The 23,702-nt window shown below is 40.8% G+C and overlaps 1 pseudogene; it reads left to right on the top strand.

Annotated features, from left to right (window-relative positions):
- Positions 1 to 7,571: 7,571 nt before the first annotated feature.
- Positions 7,572 to 22,552, top strand: LOC138836049 (PPP2R1A-PPP2R2A-interacting phosphatase regulator 1-like; annotated as a pseudogene).
- Positions 22,553 to 23,702: the final 1,150 nt, after the last annotated feature.

Genomic DNA, 23,702 nt, shown 5'->3' with positions numbered 1-23,702 from the left:
CATGCCCTTTTCAACATTACAGTCCCTTTGTGTACCCAAATCCTTGTTGTTAACTAATGACAATTGAGACCAGACATGCCATTATAACATCAAAAAGTGTTTCTGGTATCCTCAACAGTGTGACATCACATTTTCATTATGAGAGCATCAGCTCATTTTGACATCACCAAACTCAATGACATAATCACATTATGACAATTGTCATTGTGATATCATAGACACCTTGTGAATGCCTATTAGGTGATTTCATTGTATTTCAAATGTGGCATGAGAGTTGATATCAGAAACACATTTTTGTGCCTACATAACCATTTTGACATCATAATCACGTTGTGACATCACAGTGCCATTGTGATATAGCTAATACCATGTGACATCACAAACCTCTCCTATTTTCATAACCTCTGTGACATGCTGACATTGTGATATCTAAGAGCTTTTTGCCCTCATAATTTGTTTCCAACCTCATATTTCATGTATGACATGAGATACCAGAAATCCACTGTGACATCGTGACCTTTGTGACATCACACTGATAGATGTCATGAACATCGTGTCACATTGTGACATCACAAAAAGTTTTGATGTCACATTTAGTTGGTGATGCCATACAGGTAAGGGGTCACAGTAGGTCTATGATGTCACAATTGGTTGGTGATATCCAAATGGCATAAAGTTTCTGTTGTCATGAAATCACAAAGAATAAGAGTTCACAAATGGACTGTGGTATCTCCAAAGGCATGTGTTGTCACAAATGTGATGAAGTCCAAGGAGGATTATGATGTAATAGTGTGACACAATGGACATGATGTCTGTCAGTATGATGTCACAATGGTCATGATGTCACAGTGCATTTCTGATATCACATATCATAACTGAAATATTATGTTTGAAAAAAGATTACGAGCTCTTAAAGGGCGTAAGACATCACAATTACAGCAAGTTACAAGACTTATGAGGACAGGGCATGTTTGTGATGTCACAGTGTGTTAGTGATATCACCATGGCACTGTGATGTCACAGTGATTGTGATGTCATATACTTATGAGATCACAATGATTTTCTGATATCAACCCACATGCCACATTTAAAATAGAATGAAATGAGAGAATAGGCATTTGCAATGCGTCTATTACCTCACAATTACAATATAATATCATAATGCTATGAGGTCATTTTAAATTGGTGATGTTGCAAGGAGGTGAAGGTGTCATAATGAATATGTGCTGTCACACTGGTGATGGATTCACAAAGGGTTTGTGATGTTACAATGGCATATATGAATTCAATTTCATGTGTTCAAATTGAGGGTAAGGGTACACGAAGGGACTGTGATGTCACAAATGACTTATGTGTTTTCAAAGGTACTTAGGGTTCATGAAAGCTTTATGATTCACAGTTGTGATGAGTTCACAGTGGGTTTTTGATGCTATAATGATTTTGTAATATCTCAAACACATGTCCAATTTGAATTGCTACTATTTCACAATGTGCATACAAGTTCACAGATGGAGCTTGAAGTCCTAAGGAACATGAATTTTTTAAAAATGTTAGGAGGTCATATTAGGTTTCTGAAAACACATTGGGACAGTGATATCACCATGGCAATGTCAACTCACTACTTCATGTCAGAATATTGTTTTGGTGTCACAAATAGATGATGATGCCACATTGCTGATGAAGTCACAAGAGATTGGTGATGTCACAATGTGCTGGCAATGTCACAATGATATGATCGTTCTCAATTGTCTCTAACTGACAATGAGTACATGAGTTCAGAAAGCTACAGTGGTTTCTACAAAAGTATGTGTTGTCACATATTGAAATCCTAAAAGGTTTGTGATGTCAGAATTTGACACAATGGCTACGACATCTGGCAGTGTGATGTCACCATGGTCATGATGTCACTGGGAATTTGTGATATCAAAGGTCATATGTGAAATCTAATGATGTCGCCAACAGATTATGAGGAAAAAAAGGAATGTCACAAAAGTTATGATGACAGGATAGGTTTGTGATGTCACGGTGTGTTAGTGATATCATAATGGCAATGTGATGTGCAAAGGGATTGTGATATCACAATGGTTATGAGTTCATGATTTGTTTATGATATACACCTATATGCCACATTTGTAGTAGAATGAAATCACAGAAAAGGCATTCATAATGTGTCGATGATATCACAATGACAAAGTGAAATTATAATTTTATCATATTTTAGTTTTGTGACTTCACAATGAGCAGATGGAATCATCACGTCAATGTGATGTTACAGTTGTGATGACCTCACAAATTTTTGATGTTAAAATATCATGTCTGATTCTCAATTGTCAATATTTCACAGTGGGGTTTGGATACACAAAGGCACTGAGATGTCACAAAGCTATGTATTTTTCAAAGATTATAAGAGGTCATAATAGATTTGGGATGTCACAATGTGATCCTGGTGTCTAAACAGCAACGTGATGTCACAATCGGTTTATGATGTCACAGTGGTTTTTGAGGTGACAATGGGTTAGTTAGGTCATGAGTTTGTAATATCACAATTATTTGTACAATTTCAAGCGCTACTAGTTCACCATCAGTACACTGTAATAACCAGTAGTACCCCTATAATACACGGGAACAGATAGTCATCATGACCTGCTGGTCTGGACCAACAGAGGGGGGGGGTGCATGCCGCTGGAGTGGGCAGGACATGCTGCTGAAGAGATAGGATGTTAAGCTCCACATGGTGAGCTGCCAAGAAGTTATTGGGCTTGGACATTTGGGAAGTGATGATTGAAAACTGTTATGTAGGAAACATATTTTAGTGGGGGCAGGGAACAGCCTATATATAGGTTGCATGTTCAGAGCAACAGAAGGGGGAAGCAAAAGGGGGAAGACCTGGAAGGAAAGAAGTGGTGAGAGTACTGGAGGGTAAAGACCTGGGAGGAGAGGAAATTGAGGGAGAACAGGAGGAAAAGGACAGCAACTGGCCACCTGGACAGGGCAGCGAAGGCCTGACAAGAGTACAGCAACCTGAAGAGAAGAAGGGAATGGTGGAAGGAAAAAATGAAAAGACCTGAATGGTAGGACCGGTCTGTAGAGAAGGAGGATGAAGAAAAGGAAAAAGCCTTGTCCTTTGAAGTGTGGAGTTTGGAGATGATTATTTTGGAGTTTGGTTGTTTGAAGACCAGTTAGCAAATGGCTGGGCTGCTCTTTGGAGGTCTGAGGGTTCATGGTTGAAGCTGCAATTAGCTCTGGGCATCCAGCCCAGGTCAATGTAGACATTTGTTACAAAATTTATGAAGACAAGACAGGTTTGTGATGTTACATTGCATTAATGATATCACAATATCAATATGAGGTCACAAAGGGATTGCAATGGTGCAATCGTGATGTGGTCACTATGGGTTACTGAAATCAACCTATATGCCATATTTGAGATAGAATGAAATCACAGAATAGGCAATCACATTGTCTCTATGACCTCACAATGAAAATGTGATGTCATAATGCTATGATGTAATTGTCATTTTGGGATGTCACAGTGGGCTGATGGTATCCTAACAACAATGTGATTTCACTCTGTAGATGATGTCACAAAGAGTTTGTAATGGTAAAATGGCATGTCTGATGTCAGTTGTCCTTTGTTCACAATGAGGGTATGGTTACCAAAGGAACTGTGGTGTTACAAATACCATGTGCTTTTTCAAAGTGCTAAGAGATCACAACAGGTTTGGGATATCAGAAGGTGATCCTGGCAATGTGATGTCACAATAGGTTTGTGATGTCACAGTGGTCATAAGGTCACACTTGGATAGTGATGTCACAATGAAATTGTAATATCACCACTACATGTCCAATTTCATTCTACTAGATCACAATGAAGATACAAGTTCACATAAGGAGCTAGAAGTCAGAAAGGCCATAAATTTTGTAAAATATTATGAGGATATAATAGGTTGGTGAAAATGCAATGGGACAGAGATATCCCATTGGCAATGTGATGTTACAATTACATGAGATAGTATTGTTTTGAAGTCACAAATGGTGATCCATACAGGTGATGCGGTCACATAGGTTTGTGATTTTACCATGGGATGGTGATGTTATAATCTCATACCAGATCTCTAATTGACAATGGTTATATAAATTCATAAGGGATAATGATGTATCCAAAGGCATATGTTGGCACAAGTGTAATGAGTCTTAACAGGTTTGTGAATCACAGTGTGATTAAGTGGTAATGACATCTGGCAGTGTGATGTCACAGTGGATTTATTATATCACATGTCATACCTGAAGTATGAGTTAAACAATTTATGAACTCAGTGATGCTGAAGAGATCACACTATCAGCATGTCAAAAAATTTAGGAGAATAGGACAGGTTTGTGATGTCACAGTGGGTTAGTGATATCATTATGGCACTGTGTTGTCATCAAGGTATTGTGATGTCATAATGATTATGTGGTCACAATATTTTTCTGATGTCAACACACATGCCACTTTTGAAATAGAATGGAATCACAGAATAGGCATTCCAATATATCTGTGACATCACAATGACCATGGATGTCATAATGCTATGATGTCATTGTTTTATGGTGTCACAATTGGCTGATGTTGTCATAATGACAATGTGATGCTACATTGGTAATGATGTCACAAAGTTTTTGCGATGTTAAAATGGCATGTATGATCTCAATTTTCATTAGCTCAAAATGAGGCTATGGGTACACAAATGGCCTGTGACTTCACAAAGGCTATGCTTTCTTTCAAAGCTTCTGAGCTCATAATAGGTTTGGGATGTCACAATGTGATCATGGTGGCACAATGGCAATGTGCTATCACAATGAGTTTATGATGTCACCGCAGTGATGAGGTCACAATTGGTTAGTGATGTCTCATCAAATTTGTAATATAACAACGACATATACAATTTCAATTTCTTCTAATTCAATATGAGGATACTGTAATAACCAGTGGAGCCAGAATTATCTGTGGGAGCCATTAATCATTGTAAATTCTTGGCCTGGCCCACCAGAGAGTGTGGGGAATGCCACCAAAGGTGGAGGTGTCAAGCCTCACATGGTGAGCTGTCAAGAAGTGATTGAACATTGGGCAGTTCGGGAAGTGACAGTTGAAAACTGTTAGGCAGAAGACCGATTGGAGTGAGGAGGGGTACAACCTATATATAAGTTGCATTTTCAGAGCATTGGAAGGGGAGATAAAAATGAGAGCTACCCGGATGGAAGAAAGTGGTAAGACAGCAGGAAGGGAAAAACCTGAGAAGAGAGGAAGCAGAAAAGTGGTCATTAGGGCAGAGTAGTGTAGGCCTGTGGAGCCTGGAGAGGCCTGAAGAGAAGAAGGAAATGGTGGAAGGGAAAAAGAGTAAGACCAGAAAGGAATGACAGGTCTGTAGTGAAGGAGGGAGTAATGGAAAAGTTAAATGCCTTGCCCATTGAGGTTTGGAGCTTTGGAGCTCATAATTTTTTGGCTGGTGGTTTGCAGACCAAGGAAGAGAGGGCGGGGCTGCCCATTGGAGGTCTGAGGTTTGGTGGTCAAGGCTGCTCTTGGACCTGGTTATCCAGTCCAGGATAAAGTAATCACAGTCTCCTTTCTAGTGTAAATTGATTTATTGTATTAAATGTGACTCAATGGTTTGTCTCCTTGCCTTAGAGGTAAGTACTCGAGTTCACAGAAAGACCTTGAAGTCTCAAAGGCCGTGAATTTTTTAAGATGTGATGTGACCTTAATAGGTTTGTAAAAACACAATGGGACAGTGAAATAACAATGCCAATACCACAATATAATGTCAAAATAATGCTTTGATACCACAATTAGTTGTTGATACCATTCTCGTGATGAGGTCACAATAAGTTTGTGATGTTACAATAGATTCATGATGTCAGAGTGGCATGGGATATCTCAAATGTCATTAATTGATAATGAATATATGAGTTCAAAAAGGGACTGTGATGTCTCCAAAGGCATTTGTTGTCGCAAATGTGATGGCTTTTTAACAGCTTTGTGATGTCAAAATGTGACACAATGGTCATTACATCTGGCAGTATGATGTCATAAGGGATTTCTGATATCACATGTCATACCAGAAATATGAGATTGAAAACAGATTATGAGCTCATAAAGGCCCTACTATATGAGGATGGCAGCATGTCACAAAACTTACAAGTTCAGGACTGGTTGTGACGGCACAGCAGGTGAATGATATCACAATGGCAATGTGAAGTCACAAAGGATTGTGACATCACAATGGTTATATGGTCAAAATGGGTTTCTGAAACAGTGAATTCACAGAATAGGCCTTCACACTGTTAAGTCATAACAATGTCACTGTGATTTATAATGCTATGAAGCGATTGTTGTTTGGTGATGTCTCAATTATCTGATGGTGTCATAATGACAATTTGATGTCACTGATGATTTATGATGTTACAATGGTTATGAGGTCACATTATGTTTCTGATATCAACATACATGTCAAATTTAAAATAGAATGATAAAGCCGGGTGCCAGTGGCTTATGAATGTAAACCTAGCTACTCAGGAGGCTGAGATCTGAGGATCGCAGTTCAAAGCCAGCTCAGACAGGAAAGACTATGAGACTCTTATCTCCAATGAAAACCAGTAGAAAACCAGATGTGGCTCTGTGGCTCAAGCATAGAGTGCTCACCATGAGCTGAAGAACAGGGACAGCACCAAAGCCCAGAGTTCAAGCCCCACGATCGAAAAAAAAAGATTAAAAACATGCATTCATAATGTTTTATAACATCACAATGGCAGTGTAATCTCATAATGCTATCTTGTCATTGTAGATTTGTGATGTCAAAAGTAGTTGATGCTGCCATAATGACAATACATAATGTCACACTGGTGATGTCACAAAGTGTTCGTGATGTTACAATGGCATGTTTGTATCAATTGTCAGTTCATAATGAAGGTATAGTTACACAAAGGGACTGTGGTGTCACAAAGGCCATGTGCTATTTCAAAGGTGCTAAGAGGTCCTAATAGGTTTGGGATGTCACAACGTGATAGTGATGTCAAATGGCAATGAAAGCTCACAAGGGGTTTGTGATGTCACAGTGGTGATGAAATCAAATAATTTTGTGAAGTCACATCTCATAATCACATGTCCAATTTCAGATGATACTATTTCACAATGAGGATATGAGTTCTCAGAAGAAGACTGAAGTATAAAAGGCTATGAATTTTCTAAAATGCTGTCAAGACACAGTGGGTTTTTGAAAACACAGTGGAACAGTGACATCACAATGGCAATTTGATGTTGCAATATGATGACTTTATGATGTTTTGATATCACAATTGGTAATGCCACACTGGTGATGAGTTTACAAGAGGTGTGTGATGTCACAATGTGTTGGTGATATCAAAATGACACATGTGATCTCAATTGTCATTAACCCACTATGAGTATATGAGCTCACAAACGGACTGTGATGTCTCCAAAGGCATGCGTTGTCACAAAAGTGATGAAGTCCTAACAGGTGTGTGTTGTCAGAATGTGACAAAATGCTCATAATATCTATCAGTGTGAAGTCACCATGATCAAGATGTCACACTGGATTCGGTATCACATTTCATATGCGGATTGGGTATCAGAGGATTGGAATTTCACATTGGGTTAGTGATATCACTATGGAAATGTGGGGTCATGAAGGGATTGTGCTACCACAATGGCTATTAGATCACAATGTGTTTCTACTATAATAGGTTTGTGCTGTCACAATTGGTTGGAAATGTCACAATGGCATGCCGGATCTCTGTGTTGTCTCCAAAGTCATGTGTTGGCACAAATGTGATGAAGCCCTAACAAATTTGTGAGTTCACAATGTGACACCATGTTCTTGATGTCTATCAATGTGATGTCACATTGATAGTCACATTATGAGTTTGAAAACAGATTATATGCTTACTGAACTCCTAAAGTATCCTAATGGCAGCATATCGCAAAAGTTATGACAAAAACTCATGGTCATTGGAGCTTTTCTTTCTTTGAAATTGTTTCCTCATTGTGAACTAGTAGAAATTGAAATTGGATATGTCATTGTGATATTACAAACTCGTAATGATATCACAAACTCATTGTGACATTATCACCACTGTGACATCACAAAACCATTGTGACATCACATTGCTGTTGTGCCTTCACAATCACATTGTGACATCACAAAGCTATTGTGAATTCTTGAGATGTATAAGTCGTTATGTCGAAAACGAATTTTACAGCCTTCATTGGGGGAGGGGGAGTGGGGAGGATTGGGGGGGCAGGGGGAGGATGGAAAGGGATGGGAAGGGGAAACAAAGGAGGAGGCTACAATGCTTGATAAGAAATGTACTCATTATCTTGCCCATGTAATTGTAACCCCTCTGTACAGTATTTTCACAGTAAAAAAAAAAACATGAAAAAATGAAAAAAAGTCACATGACCTCTGTGTCATCACAGACCCTTTGTGTACTCATATCTTCATAGTGAAGTAATGAAAATTGTTATCACACATAGCATTGTATCATCACAAATATTTTGTGCAATAATTATGACTGTGAAATCACATTATCATCATGACACCACCATTCATTGTGACTTCACCAAACCCCAGTGACACCATACCATATTTTTCTTTTTTTTTCTTCTGAGTTTTTTTAATTGTAAATACAGTGTACAGAGGATTACAGTTACATGACCAAGGTAATGTGTACATATACTATCATCATTGCTGCCTTGACATCACATTGTCATTTTCATGTCATAGACCCATTTTGAATGCCTATTCTTTGATTTCATTCTATCTGAAATGTGCCAACTGCGTTATCAGTAAACCATTGTGAACTCATAACCTTTGTGACATCTAAATCTCTGTCACTGCACATTCCCTTTGTTATATCACTAACCTACTGTTACATCAACTACGTCTCCTGTTCTCATAATTTTGTGACATGCCATTGTGATATATTAGGACCTTTGTGAGTTGAAAATCTGTGTTCAACCTTGTATTTCAGATATGACATGACATATCTAAAATCCAGTGTAACATCATGATATCACACCACTGGATATCATAACCATTATGTCACTTTGTGACATCTCAGATCTCTTAGTTCTTAACCTTTTTGAATACATATGATTTGCTGACATCAGAATCCCTTCCCAAACTCATATACTCAGTGTGTGTTAATGAAATTTGAGGTCCCACATGCCATTGTGCCATCACCAACCCCTTGGGACATCTCAAATCTATTGCGACTTCCTCATCAGTATTGCATCTCCAATTGTGACATCAAAACATTTTTTTTAATTGTATTTTATTTTATTTGAGAACATACTGTACAGGGGGGCTACAATTACATGGGCAGGATAATGCATACATTTCTTACCAAGCATTGCAGCCTCCTCCTTTGTTTACCCTTCACTTCCCTTCCCCGCCTCCCCCCTCCCCCCACCCAATTTTACCCCCCTTCCCCACCCAATTATACCCCCCTTCCCCCCCCACACCGACATTGTAAAGCTGGTTTTGACATGACATTTTGTACTTCTCATTGTTGCAACAGGTCCACCTGAATCATTAAACGACTTGTTTGTACCCATCTCCTCCACATGTTATACTGACATCAAATATAGTGAAAGCGGGGGTTACACTGTGGGGGAGGGACATACAAAGCAACAAAGAAATAATCTTATAAATGCGTTAGAAACACATGCATGAAAGAAACGAAAACATTAAAATACATATTTAAGGGTTCATTTTCCTAACATCACATTATCTGACCTTTTCCGCTTGACTCATACCTATACTAGATATTGCAAATAAGGGAAACCATGGGACCTATGCTTCTTTGGGCCTGGCTTACTTCACTTAATATAATTTATTCCAAACCTTTCCATTTCCAAACAAATGGGGAAATGTCATTCTTTCTGATGGAGGCATAGAATTCCATTGTGTATATATACCACATTTTCTTGATCCATTCATCTACTGAGGGGCATCTGGGTTGGTTCCATATCTTAGCTATGGTAAATAATGCTGCAATAAACATAGTTGTGCTGGTAGCTTTAGTGTGGTCTTGTTTGAAAACATTTGGGTAAATGCCCAAAAGTGGGATTGGTGGATCATAGGGGAGATCTATGTGAAGTCTTCTGAGGAACCTCCATACTGCTTTCCAAAGTGGTTGAACAAGTTTACATTCCCACCAACAATGAAGTAAGGTTCCTTTCTGTCCACATCCCCTCCAGCATCTGTTGTTGTTAGAGTTCTTGATTTTTGCTGTTCTAACTGGAGTGAGGTGATATCTCAATGTTGTTTTGATTTGCATTTCTTTTATGGCTAGGGATGTTGAACATTTCTTCGTGTGTCTATTGGCCATCCTTGTTTCTTCTTCAGAGAAGCTTCTCTTTAAGTCTTTCACCCACTTATTTATTGGGCAGTTGATTCTTTGAGGATTTGTTGTTGGGTGGTTTAATTTTTTGAGTTCCAAGTATATTTTAGATATGAGACCCTTGTCTGTTGTATGGCTAGTAAAGATCTTCTCCCAATCGGTGGGCTTTCTATTGATCTTGCCAGCTATGTCATTTGCCCTGCAGAAGCTCTGCAATCTTATGCAATCCCATTTTTCCAACCTTTCTTTGATTTGTTGTGCTTCCGGGTCTCTATTCAGAAAATTTCGACCTGAGCCAAGGAGACCTAGGGTTTCTCCTATTCCATCCTGTAATGTTTTCAGAGTGTCTGCTTTGAGTTCAAGTTCTTTGATCCATTTGGAGTTGATTCTGGTACAGGGTGATATATAAGGATCTAGCTTTAGTTTTCTACATGTAGTTAACCAATTTTGCCAGCACCATTTACTGAAGAGGCTGTCTTTCTTCCATTCTATTGTTTTAGCTTCCTTATCTAAGATAAGATGGCTATAGGTCTGTAGGTTCATTTCTGGGTTTTCAATTCTATTCCATTGGTCCTGAGGTGTGTTCTTATGCCAATACCAAGCTGTTTTGATTACTATGGCTTTATAGTAGAGTTTGAAATTTGGTATTGATATTCCTCCAGCAGTGTTCTTTCCGTTGAGTAGCGTTTTTGCTATTCGGGGTCTTTTATTGTTCCATATGAATTTTTGGATTGCCTCCTCTATTTCCTTGAAGAATGAGGGTGCAATTTTGATAGGTATCGTGTTGAATTTGTAGATAGCCTTGGGAAGTATTGCCATTTTCACGATGTTAATCTTGCCAATCCAGGAGCATGGGAGGTTTTGCCATTTTTTAAGTTCTGTGTTGATTTCCTTTTTCAAGATTTTAAAGTTTTCATCATAGAGGTCCTTCACTTCTTTGGTTAAGTTAATTCGTAGGTATTTTATTTTTTGTGGGACTATTACAAATGGAGTTGCTTTCCTAATATCAGCCACACTTTTCTCATTGTTGGCATATAGAAAAGCCATTGATTTTGGGGGGTTAATTTTATAACCTGCTACTTTGCCAAAGTTTTGAATCAGCTTGAGTAATTCGGGAGTGGAGTCTATGGGATTCTTTAAATACAAGATCATGTCATCTGCAAAGAGGGAGAGTTTTATTTCTTCTTTCCCTATTTGGATCCCCTTTATGTCTGCATCTTGTCTTATTGCTGTAGCTAGGCATTCTAATACTAGATTGAAGAGAAGTGGAGAGAGTGGGCATCCTTGTCTTGTTCCTGAGTTAAGAGGAAATGGCTTTAGTTTTTCACCATTGAGTATAATGCTGGCTGTAGGTTTGTCATATACAGCCTTTATTGTATTGAGGAATGTTCCATGGATTCCTAATTTTTCCAGAACCTTCATCATAAAGGGGTGTTGGATCTTGTCAAATGCTTTTTCTGCATCTATTGTGATAACCATGTGGTTCTTATTCTTGCTCCTGTTGATGTGATGAATAATATTAATTGATTTGCGTATATTGAACCAGCTTTGCATCCCTGAAATGAATCCTGTTTGATCATGGTGTATGATTTTTTGGATGAATTGTTGAAGTCGATTGGCCAAAATTTTGTTGAGAAGTTTTGCATCAATGTTCATCAAAGAAATGGGTGTATAGTTCTCTTTCTTTGATGAGACCCTGCCTGGTTTTGGGATGAGGGTTATGATGGCTTCATAGAATGTGTTCGGTAGTGAGCTTTCTCTTTCAATTTCATTGAAGAGTTGGAGGAGTATTGGTGTGAGCTCTGCTTTGAAGGCCTTGTAAAATTCCGCTGTAAAACCATCTGGTCCTGGACTTTTCTTAGCTGGGAGGTCTCTTATTGCTGTTTCTATTTCAATGCTTGATATGGGCCTGTTAAGCTGGTTTAACTCATCTTGGTTTAGTTTTGGCATGTCAATATTTGTTAGGAAAAGGTCCATTTCTGTCAAGTTGTCGAACTTATTAGCATAAAGTTTTGAGAAGTATCCCCTAATAATGTTCTGAATCTTGGTTGTTTTCGTGGTGATGTTTCCATTCTCATCTCTGAGTTTATTAATTTGGGTGTGTTCTCTCCTTTTTCTGATAAGGTTTGCTAAGGGTCTGTCAATTTTGTTAAGTTTTTCGAAGAACCAACTCTTTGTTTTGTTGATTCTTTCTATAGTTTTTTTGGATTCTAATTCATTTAATTCTGATTTAATTTTGATTATTTCTTTCCGTCTACTGGATTGGGGTTTATCTTGCTGCTCTTTTTCAAGGAGGTTTAGATGTGTCATTAAATTGTTAGTTTCCGATCTCTCCAATTTGTTGATGTAGGAGCTCAGAGCTATAAACTTGCCTCTGAGTACTGCCTTTGCTGTGTCCCAGAGGAGCTGGTAATTTGTGTGTTCATTTTTGTTGAATAGCATGAACATTTGAATTTCCTTTCTAATCTCTTCCATGACCCACTCATGATTCAGCAGTGTGTTGTTCAGCCTCCATGTGATACCGGGCTTTCTTTGGTGGCTTTTGGTGTTGAGATCTAATTTTATTCCCTTGTGGTCAGAGAGAATGCAAGGTATAACTTCAATGTTTCTGAATTTAGACAAGTTTGCTTTGTGGCCTAAAATGTGGTCTATTTTAGAAAACGTTCCATGTGCTGCTGAGAAGAACGTGTATTCTGTTGCTGCTGGGTGAAATGTTCGGTAAATGTCTGTTAAGTCTAGTTGATCTATGCAGCTGTTTAGATCTGCGGTTTCTCTTTTGAGTTTTTGCCGAGTTGATCTATCTAGTGGGGAGCGTGGTGTGTTAAAATCCCCAACAATTAATGTCTTTGGATCTATATGGGATTTGAGGGAAAGTAGTGTTTCTTTGATAAATTTGGGTGCTCCATTGTTTGGCGAATAGATATTTAGAATTGTAATATCCTCCTGAAGGAGAGATCCTTTAATTAGTATGTAGCGACCTTCTTTATCTATTCTCATGAATTTTAGGTTGAAGTCTATTTTATCTGATATTAGGATTGCAACTCCCGCCTGTTTATGAGGGCCGTTTGCTTGGTAGATTTTGTTCCAGCCTTTAACTTTGAAAATATGTTTGTTTTTACGGGCAAGATGTGACTCCTGCAGGCAGCAGATGGAGGGGTCTTGTTTTTTAATCCAACTAGACAGTCTATGTCGCTTAATTGGAGAGTTCAGTCCGTTAACGTTAAGAGATAGGACTGAGAGGTATTTGGGGGTTCCTGCCATGTTATCCACCTTCTTGGGGGCTGTGAAAACTGGGTTCTTCCTAAGGTTCTTGGATTCTCAGTTTGGGTGCAGTTTCTTGGCCTTTGTTGCGTTCTTGTTGGTTTTCTATGTGTAGGACATCTTTAAGAATCTTTTGCAGGGCTGGTTTGGTGGAGATGTATTGTTTCAATTTTTCTTTGCTATGGAAGGTTTTTATTTGGCCTTTAGTTATGAAGGAGAGTTTAGCTGGGTACAGTATTCTTGGTTGATAGTTGTTTGTTTTTAGGGCATGGCATACGTCATTCCAGGCTCTTCTTGATTTGATTGTCTCTGCTGAGAAATCTGAGGTAATTCTAATTGGTTTCCCTTTATAGGTGATTAACCTTTCTCCTTGACAGCTTTAAGGATCTTTTCCTTGGTCTGGGTTGATCCTGTGTGGATTATAATGTGACAGTGGGATGTCCTATTCTGGTCTGGTCTATTTGGGGTTCTAAAAGCTTCTTGTATCTGAATAGGCCTATCTTTTTGTATGTTTGGGAAGTTCTCTGCTAGGATCCTGTTAAACAAATTTCCTAGACCATTAACTTCTGTTTCTAGGTGCTCCTCTACACCCATTATCCTTAGATTGGGCCTTCTGATGGTGTCTTCCAGGTGTTGGATAGACCTATCATATTTCTTGGACTTGTCTTGGATGGTTGTATGTTCTTTCTCTATAATATCTAGGCTGTCTTCAATCCCTGAGATTCGATCTTCTGCATGGTCTAACCTGCTGTCAAGACTCTCTACTTTGTTTTTTATCTTTTTTCCTTCTAATTGGTCAGCTTTGATGGCTTCAAGTTTTTTGTTGAAGCTCTGTTTTAGGTCTTGTATGATTTTCTTTACTTCCTTAATTTGGTGTTCAGTGTTTGTTCTCAAATCACTTAGTTGATTGGTTATGGTTTCTTTGGACTCCCATTCCTTCTGTTGGGTTCCATTCAGCATTCCCTTTGTGGTCTCCCTGACTTCCTTCAGCTCTTTGTTAATGGATTCCATGAATGTCTTTAGTGATCTTTGTGTATTCTCTACCTGGTCTCTTAATTCGTGAATTACTCTTTGATTAGTTTCCTCCCTTCTGTGGGATTCCTGCAGTTCTCTTTGAGTGTTCTCTGCCTGCTCACGCCATTCCTCCCTTTCTCTTTGAGTATTCTCAAGTTGTTCACGCAAATCCTGTATCAGTTTTTGAGAAGCTTCCTCACACTTATGATATTCCTGTATAAACTTCTGGGATGCCTCCTCTCTCTCCCTATCACGCTCATACAGAGTCCTTTGTACATTGTCAAACTTCTCATTTATCATGTTTGCTATTAGTGTTTGTAGAGCTATTTGGGAACTTTCCTCTGGATTATTCTTTATCTGTTCTAATCCCTGATTATCAAGGTTGGGAATTGAGATACCCGAATTTGCCATTTTTCTTGTGTTTTTCCGGCTTACTCTGCCCATTTGAGATGAAGATTGCACCAGTTTTGTGCTAGAACACTATCTTAAGGCAACCATCAACCAAAGTTTGCATTTGTACAGTCAATAGTCTACAGATACAATCTAGTTCAACAGATACATCTATTCAACATCAAACAACTATATGTTAAAGGACTTCGAACCACAGAAAAGAATTTGGAAAACCAGAAATTATTAGGATTAGGGAGAGATGTGGGTAAAAAATAGGAATAGATTGGTGTGGGGAGGCACAGGGAGAGTTAACTATGTCCTAATCACAGTGCAGGAAATGAGTTGGGTAGGATGCAAGTAGAGAGAGAGAGAAAAAGAAGAGACGGAAAGGGGAATAAAGAGAGACCAGAAAAAGAATAGAAACGTAAAAATTAATGTTATTATAGAGGTTAAAAGACCGTCTATTTAGAGAGGAATGTGAATATGTTCAGAGAAGGGGAGGGACATAGAGGAGATGTGAAAAGCTTTAAGGATGGGAACGGGAGAAGAAAAGATCAGAAGTTCAGTAGAGCTAGATAAAAAACAAAAAGATAATTAAGAAAGAAAGAAAAAGAGAAAGAAGACAAGAAAAGAAAGGAAAACTCTTATTCACGTATTCCTAAAATAAAAATTATAAGATGAGAAAAAAAAAAGGTTACTGGAAAACAATTATTTTTTCAGAAGAGGCAAAAATTAAAGATTAATAAAAGTTTTAGAAGGGAAAAAAATTTATATATATATATATATATATATATATATATATATATATAAGGTAACAAAAAACAAAAAACAAGCAAAAAAAAGAAAAAAGAAGAAGAAAAAAGAAAAAAAAAGAAAAAGAAAAAAAAAAGAAAAAAAAGTCTTTTGATTTTTTTTTGGGGGGGGGAGGAGTGGGAAGAATCCTGTATCTCCCTTTTGTCTGCAACCAGTCTCTTGTTGGAGTCTCTGGTCAGCTTGAGGTCCTGTGGCTTGATTGGTTTCTTAAGTCGGTTGGTTGGAAGAGGCAGAAAAATGCTCTGCTTTACCCAAGATTTTGAGATCCCCCTCCCAGGTTAGTTTTCTGGGAGGGTGGTCTGCTTTGAGAGTCACAAAAGAGGGGGATGTGGTGATGAGGCTAGGTTCTGGGTAGAGTTGAGGCCTTTCAATAAACAGTAGCTTTTCCCTGGGGCTATTTTGTGATAAAGCTCACAGCGCCCAGCCTGGAGCCATTCTCAGGGTTTCTGTTTTTCAATTGATTGTCGAGGCTGCTAGAGGGAGGGGCAGCCTCTGGCTCTGGTTACCCAGTGAAGCAAGGCACTCCGATGGCTGGCGCCTGAGCTGGGTGACTTTTCCCTGGATGGAGCTGAGTCTGGCAGGTCACTTCGCCGTTAAGTTCTTGTGACCTGCTAAATGACTCGTTTTATTCCAAGGCCTGAGCTGGAGCTAGCAGCTCCTCCGAACTTTGTCGGTATCCAAGATGGAGATCACCGGTGCTGGGGGGGGGAGGGGTGGCCTTCCCTCCTTTGCTCCTTGAGGAGTGAGGATGTCGGGCTTGTACTCATGCCGAGTCTTGGATCCTGGGTCGTCTCTGGTCTGCAAACAGCAGGATGAAGATGTTCGCTCCTTGTCGGTTCTTGTTGGTGTTGAGTAGAATCCGCTCATCCGCTGCGTCTGTCTCCTTCGTCCCCGACTCTCTGTGTCTCAGTTATGTCTCAGCGGCGGTGGTCGCCGCCGCCGCGGCCCCGCCGCCGGAGCGGCAGCTGCTGCGTTTCCTTGGCTTCCCCTCTCTTGTCTAACTCTCTGTCCTGTGATGGCACACTTGGTGTGATTCTCTGGCTTAGGACTGTTCACTGGAACTCTAAAACTGCTTTCTATGCGAGAGCTTGTTCAGATTCCAGCTTCTCCTCCGCCATCTTCCCGGAACTCTCCCAAAACATTCTTATAACATGATGATGAGATATCACATTGTCATTGGGAAATCACTGTCCCATCGGGTTTTCATATAGTATGACCTCATACTATGGAGCTTTTTCCATCACCTGTATCCTCATATTGAATTATGAGTCATTGAAATTTGCTATATCATTCTGATATTACAAACTGTGACATCACAAAATCGGTTTGACCTCATCACCACTGTGACATCAAAAACCCACTCGGATATCTCATTTTCATTGTGACATTATGGATCACATTGGGCCATCCCAAACTTATAATGACCTCTTTCCACCTTTGAAAACACACATGGCCTCTGTGACATCACAGAACCTTTTTGTATCCATATCCTCATGGGGAACTAATGAAAACTGACATCAGATATACCATTGAAACATAATAAATCCTTTCTGACATAATCATAATTGTGACCTCAGGTTGCCATTATGACACAATTTGCTCATTTTGACAGGTAAAACTACAATGACATCATAGCATTGCAGCATCACATTGTCATTCTGATGTCATAGACACATTGTGTTTGCCTATTATGTTATTTGATTCTATTTCTAATGTGGCATGTTGGTTGATACCAGAAATCCACTGTGAGTTCATGACCCTTGTGATATCACGATGCCTTACTAGCATCACATTGCCAGTGTGATGTCACATTGCCAAATTGATGTAAAAAGGGACTTTTATGAGACAATGGTTATGACATCACCATGAGTTTCTGATATCAACCCACATGTCACATTTCAAATACAATGAAATTACAGATTTGGCATTCGTAATGTGACAATGATGTCACAATGACAATGGCAAATGCTATACTGTCATTAACATTTTGTGATGTCACCATAAGCTAAAGATGTCATAACAACAATATAATGTCACACTGGTTATGATGTCACACAGGGTTTATTATCTTACAATGGTTATGAGGTCACAATTTGTTTCTGATATCAACTGATATGCCACATTTGAAATAGAATGAAATCACAAGATATACATTCACAATGGGTCTATGACAGCAAAATGGCAATGTGATTTCATAATCCTATGTGTCACTGTAGCTTGGTGTTGTCACAATGAGCTGATGGTGTCATAATGACAGTCTTATGTCACACTGGTGATGATGTCACAAAGTGTTTATGATGTCACAATCGCATGTCAGATCTTAATTGCCATTAGTTTATAGTGAGGATATGAGGATGAAGTCACAATGACATATACAAATGAACTGTGATGAAACAAAGGCCATGTTTTTTGTCAAAAGTAGTAGGGTACCTAACAGGTTCTGGTTGTCAAAGTGTTAAAAAAAATGGGTTAGTGATGTCAAAACTAGTTTAAAATATCACATCTTATTTCAATTTTCAATTGCTACAAGTTCACAATGATACAAGTTCACGGAAAGTGCTCGATGTCTCAAAGGCCATAATTTTCTAAGATGTGATGAGATCATAATAGCATGAGAGCATGAGGGTTCAGTAATATGACAATTGCAATATGAGGTCAAATTATAATGTCATTAGAGTGTTGTTATATCACAATTAGTTAGTGATGCCATAATAGTGATGAGTTCAAAATAGTTTTGTGATGTCGCAGTAGTTTGGTGATGTAACAATGGCATTCCAGACCTCAATTGTCATTAACTCATAATGAGTATATGAGTTTAGAATGGGATTGTGAGGATTCCAAAGTCATTTGTTGGCCCAAATGTGATGAAGTCAGAACAGATTTGTGATGTAACAATATGACACAATGGTCATTACATCTAGCAGTGTGATGTCACAATATTCATAATATCACAGTATATTTCTAATATTTAATGTCATACCTGAAATAATATGAGATCGAAAATAGATTGAGCTCTCAATGGGCCTAACACAGTGGCAACATGTCACAAAACTTATGAGGACAGGACATGTTTGAGTTGTCACAGTTGTTTAGATGTCACAATGGCAATCTTATATCACAAAGGGATTGTCATGTCACAATGGTTATGAAGTTCAAATGTGTTTGATATGAACCCACATTTGAAATACAACGAAATCACATAATAGGCCTTCATAATGTATATATGTTGTCACAATGACAATGTAGAGTCATTACAGATTTGTGATGTCACAATGACCTGATATTGTCAAAATGACAATGTGATGTCACACCAATGATTATATTGTTAATGCTTTATGATATTACAATGGCGTATTTGATCTCAGTTGATATTTCACAATGAGGATATGGATACACAAAGGGACTGTGATGTCACAAAGGCCATGTGTTTATTCAAAGGTGCTAAACATGTCATAATGGGTTTTGGAGGTATCAAGGTGATTGTAATGTCACAATAACAATGTGATATCACATTGGCTTTGTGATGTCACATTGGTGATGAGGTCACAATGGACAGGACAGGTTTGTGATGTCAGAACAGGTTAATGGTATCACAATGGCACTGTGATGTCAAGAAGGAATTTTCATGTCACAATGGCTTTGAGATCACAATAGATTTCTGATATCCACCAATATTCCAATATTGCTAGCTTGTAATAGAATGAAATCACAGAATAGGAATTCACAATATGTCTCTAATGTCACTATGATATATAATGCCATAATATGATATTTAAGTTTAGTGATGTCAAAATGGCATGTCTAATCTTATTGGTAATTAAATTACCATGAGGATCCGAAAAGTTGCTATGTGCTGAGTCCTTCAAAAGGCACATTGTGCTGAATCCATTACACAGGGTTCTTAGTGCTTTTTTTATTTTAATTTTTATTTTTTGTGAACATACTGTACAGAGGGGTTACAATTACATTGGCAAGATAATGAATACATTTCTTATCAAGCATTGCAGCCTCCTCCTTTGTTTATCCTTCACATCCCTTCCTAGCCCCCCCGCTCTACCATGCAATCCCCCCCATCCCCCACCCCGGCACCAAAGTTGTAAAGTTCTTATTGGACATGACAACTTGTACTTCTCATAGTTGCAATGGGTCCACCTGTATCCTTAAACGACTTGTTTTTCCCCATCTCCTCCACAAATTATATCGACATGAAATATAGTGAAAACAGGGTTTATACTTTGGGGGAGGGAGATATAAAGCAACAAAGAAATAATCTTATAAATGAGTTAGAAACAAATGCATGAAAGAAAAAAAACATTTAAATACATATCTAAGGGTTCATTTTCCTAATATCACATTATCTGACCTTTTCTGCTTGACTCATACATATACTAGATATTGCAAATAAGAGAAACCATGTTTCTTTGGGCTTGGATTACTTCACTTAATATAATTTTTTCCAAGCCTTTCCATTTTTATAAGTGTGCTGTGTGCTGTCATCCCAAAAGATTCAATGTTCTGAGTCCTTGAGAGGACAATCACACACACACACACACACTCACACACAAACACACACACACACACACACACACACACACACACACACACACACACACACACAAACTCGGAGCGTTACCTTGCACCTGCTTGGTTTGTGGGGTGGATGGAGAAGAGTCTCCCCCAGTGGTTGGGCTGAGGGGATCTTCAATTCCCCCAGACAGCTGCCTGGGTTGGGGGAAAGCCCTGAGCTGAGGTGAGGATGCTTCTGCCATGGCCTGGTAGCCTTAAGGCAGAGTCAGAGCAGTATCAAGCCAGGGGAAGGGGCATGGCCGAGGTGGGGAAGTAGTGTGACTGAGGGGAGGACAGGGCATGTTTGAAGGGGCACATAGTTGCTGCAGACAGGTGCACACGGGAGCTGGCATACTTGTGCAGCAGGGGCTGGGCAGCCTGGGTGAGAAGTGGGGGCAGAGAGAAGGAGCAGAGAAGAGCAGGCACATGCACCAGGGGTGGCAGCATCCATGACTGGCCTCCGCTGATGTAGGAGCACAGGTCTGGGCCAGGAGCACAGAGGACACAAAGCCCGCACAGCAGGCACATCCCTCTCACAGTCTCAGGGAGGCTCAGAGGCCAGGTAGGCCCTGAGTCCAAGGCCCCTGCACCAGGGGGCAAGCTCAGCCCTGCCACCTGCCAGCTCCTGCCCCAGCCCCTTCTCCTGCCCTCCCCGTGGCACCTCATTTGAAACAGGTTGCAGCCACCTTGGACTCGTGGTGCCTCTTGGAGTCATCCAGCGATGGTGCACCCCTGGCCTCCTTGCAGCCGGACCTGTTCCCCAGTGGAAACCACGCGGGTTTGCACCTCACGACCTCCCCCTACCCCACACCCCCCACGGACCCAGACCCGTGACACCTGCCTCGCCTCTTGGGTCCCAAACTCGCCTCCCCAGCACCAGGCAGGCCAGCCCTGACTCTGCCACAAATGCCCCCCAGGAGTGGGGGGTGGGAGAGTGGATGTTGATCCTGGAATCCCACCCCCATCCCTAGTGGCCAGTGTCCCAGGAAAAAGGCAGATGCAGGGATGGGTGAAGAGGGTGTGCCACAGGGAACCTGGTGGCTTTAGTCAGAGGGAGCAGCACCTCCACACCTGCCTTCTTGGGATGTTTCCTTTTTTCTGGGGGTGGGGATGTGTTGGATGCAGAAGATAGCCCCCCAGAAGGCTGTGGTGGCTGTGGCTTCCCTGTACTGCGGGATATGGGAGTCCCCGAGGCCTGACCGAGGACCGCCCCCGCTTCCCTGCCTCCCTACCTGATTCAGGTGAAGATGGAGTTGGACCCAGAGCTGCCTCCGGGTCCCGGCAGTAGTCCAGCGGAGGATGGCTGTGGCAGTGGCCAAGGCAGAGGGGGCCTCTGGAGGTCTAACAGCGCCCCCCTCATCCACGGCCTCAGTGACACCTCGCCGGTGTTCCAGGCCAAGGCTCCTAGCCCCAGGCAGAACAGCACCACATATCCAGGCCGCCATGGCCTGCTGCTCCTGGCCTCCTCCGTCTGCATGCACAGCAGCGGCTTGCACCAGATCAATCAAACAGGCGGAGGGCATGGACCTGATCAACCAAGAGATGGTCCATGATCGCGTGGTCCAGACCGCAATGCAGATAAGCCACTCCTGGGAGGAAAGTTTCAGACTTAGTGACAACGACGTGGAGAAATCCGCTTTCGCCCAAGCGCATGGGTTTTATTCCTGTGTCAACAGCACCGTCACCCACCCGGGGTACTGGGAAGCAGTGCTTTTCACCATCCTTGCAAAGTTTTGTGAGTAGCAATGGATTGCCTCCACGCCCCATCCCAAGCCCGACGACCCAATTTACCACCCGGAGAAACCAGAGTCCCATCAATTGTATCCAACCAAGTGTTCTTGGACCATTGAAAAGAAAATGTGAAATGGAAACTGAGTATCAGCCAAAGAGATTTTTCCAGGGCATCACCAACATGCTTTCTTCTGACGTAGCACAGCTGTCAGATCCTGGTGTGTGTGTGTCTTCGGATACCCTGGATGGAAACAGCAGCAGTGCGGGATCTTCTTGTAACTCACCAGCTAAAGTCAGCACTAAAACCGACTCTCCTGTGTCACCTGCCCAAGTGGTATCTCCCTTTATTCCAGTAGATGAACTTTCGTCTAAGTGATGTACTCATCTGGAAACTTTTTGGGGACGGGGCAGGGGAGAGACAGAAATTAAGTCGGAGCAAGCACTGCACTTTGTCAATTAAACTGAGGATATTTCCCTTTTGACCCTTTCCCTTCCCTGCCCCTCCCTTTTTAATTTCTTGAAATGTTCTAGAGAACTTCTCTGTCAGGTCTCCTGCAAATACCCTTGAATTCAGTGTAGTAATGTTTTCAGACTTTTCCCCAATAAGTGTGTTGAAGCATACATTTTTCGCTGCTAATATGTCTAAATACATATGTTATCCCTTGATTTTAAAAAACAAGAAGATAGCCCCCCATTCTGTGTGAGCCCTTGTCTTTTGTGCTCGGTCACACTTTCCCCTGAGGAGGGTCCCAGAAGAGCCCACTAGGGAGGTGAGGGCACTAGGGTTCAGATAGAAGGTGAATGTCTGGGAAGAACACGCCCCCACAACACAGGTACACCCTGCTGGTCCTTCCCATTCCAGCTGTCAACAGCACTCACAGGGTGATCACATTTCCCAGCTCTGCCACCATCTGCTGGTGCTCCAGGACCATCTGGTTTCCTCATCCTCCCCAAGAATCCACCAAGTCACCCAGAAGCATCTAGGCTGGAGTAGGAAGTTCATCCATGTATGTAGCCTTTAGTACCTCATCCATTTCCCCAACACTGCCCACACCCCTGGTCAGACAATTCTCTGGGTACACCATGATCTCCTGCTTGTTTTCAGTCCAGGCTCTGAAGAGCCACCTGTCTCAGGACTCCTTCACCCAGAGCCCTGGCCTAGGGTTTTGGTGAATGGGGAGTCATGGCTGTTTATTCCCAAGGGAAAGCGTCTGGCCCTGGAGAAAGGGAGAGGCATGGTGGTTCAGCATTATTAGAGTGGTGCTTCCTTGGGTCGAGCCCCTGGTTCTGACAAGGGAACTCCCGTGGTCCAGCTTGTACATTGTCCTAGATGAGGAACCAACAAACTCAGGAGGGGCACTACTGTGAGTCTATTTGTGTGTGTGTGTGTGTGTGTGTGTGTGTGTGTGTGTGTGTGCATGAAAGAGACAGAGAGAGAGAGAGAAAGAGAGAGAGCCTGACTGTGCTCAAGTGAGTGATCAATTGGCAAATTGCAGGTGCTGCATGGATGAGTCTACAGTCACCGT

The sequence above is a fragment of the Dipodomys merriami genome, unplaced genomic scaffold, assembly GCF_024711535.1.
Source record: "Dipodomys merriami isolate MVZ:Mamm:240054 unplaced genomic scaffold, mDipMer1.0.p SCAF_2471, whole genome shotgun sequence".
Lineage (NCBI taxonomy): Eukaryota > Metazoa > Chordata > Mammalia > Rodentia > Heteromyidae > Dipodomys > Dipodomys merriami.
The sequence above is the reverse complement of the archived record's forward strand: the minus strand, read 5'-3'. Positions and strand labels throughout refer to the sequence as shown.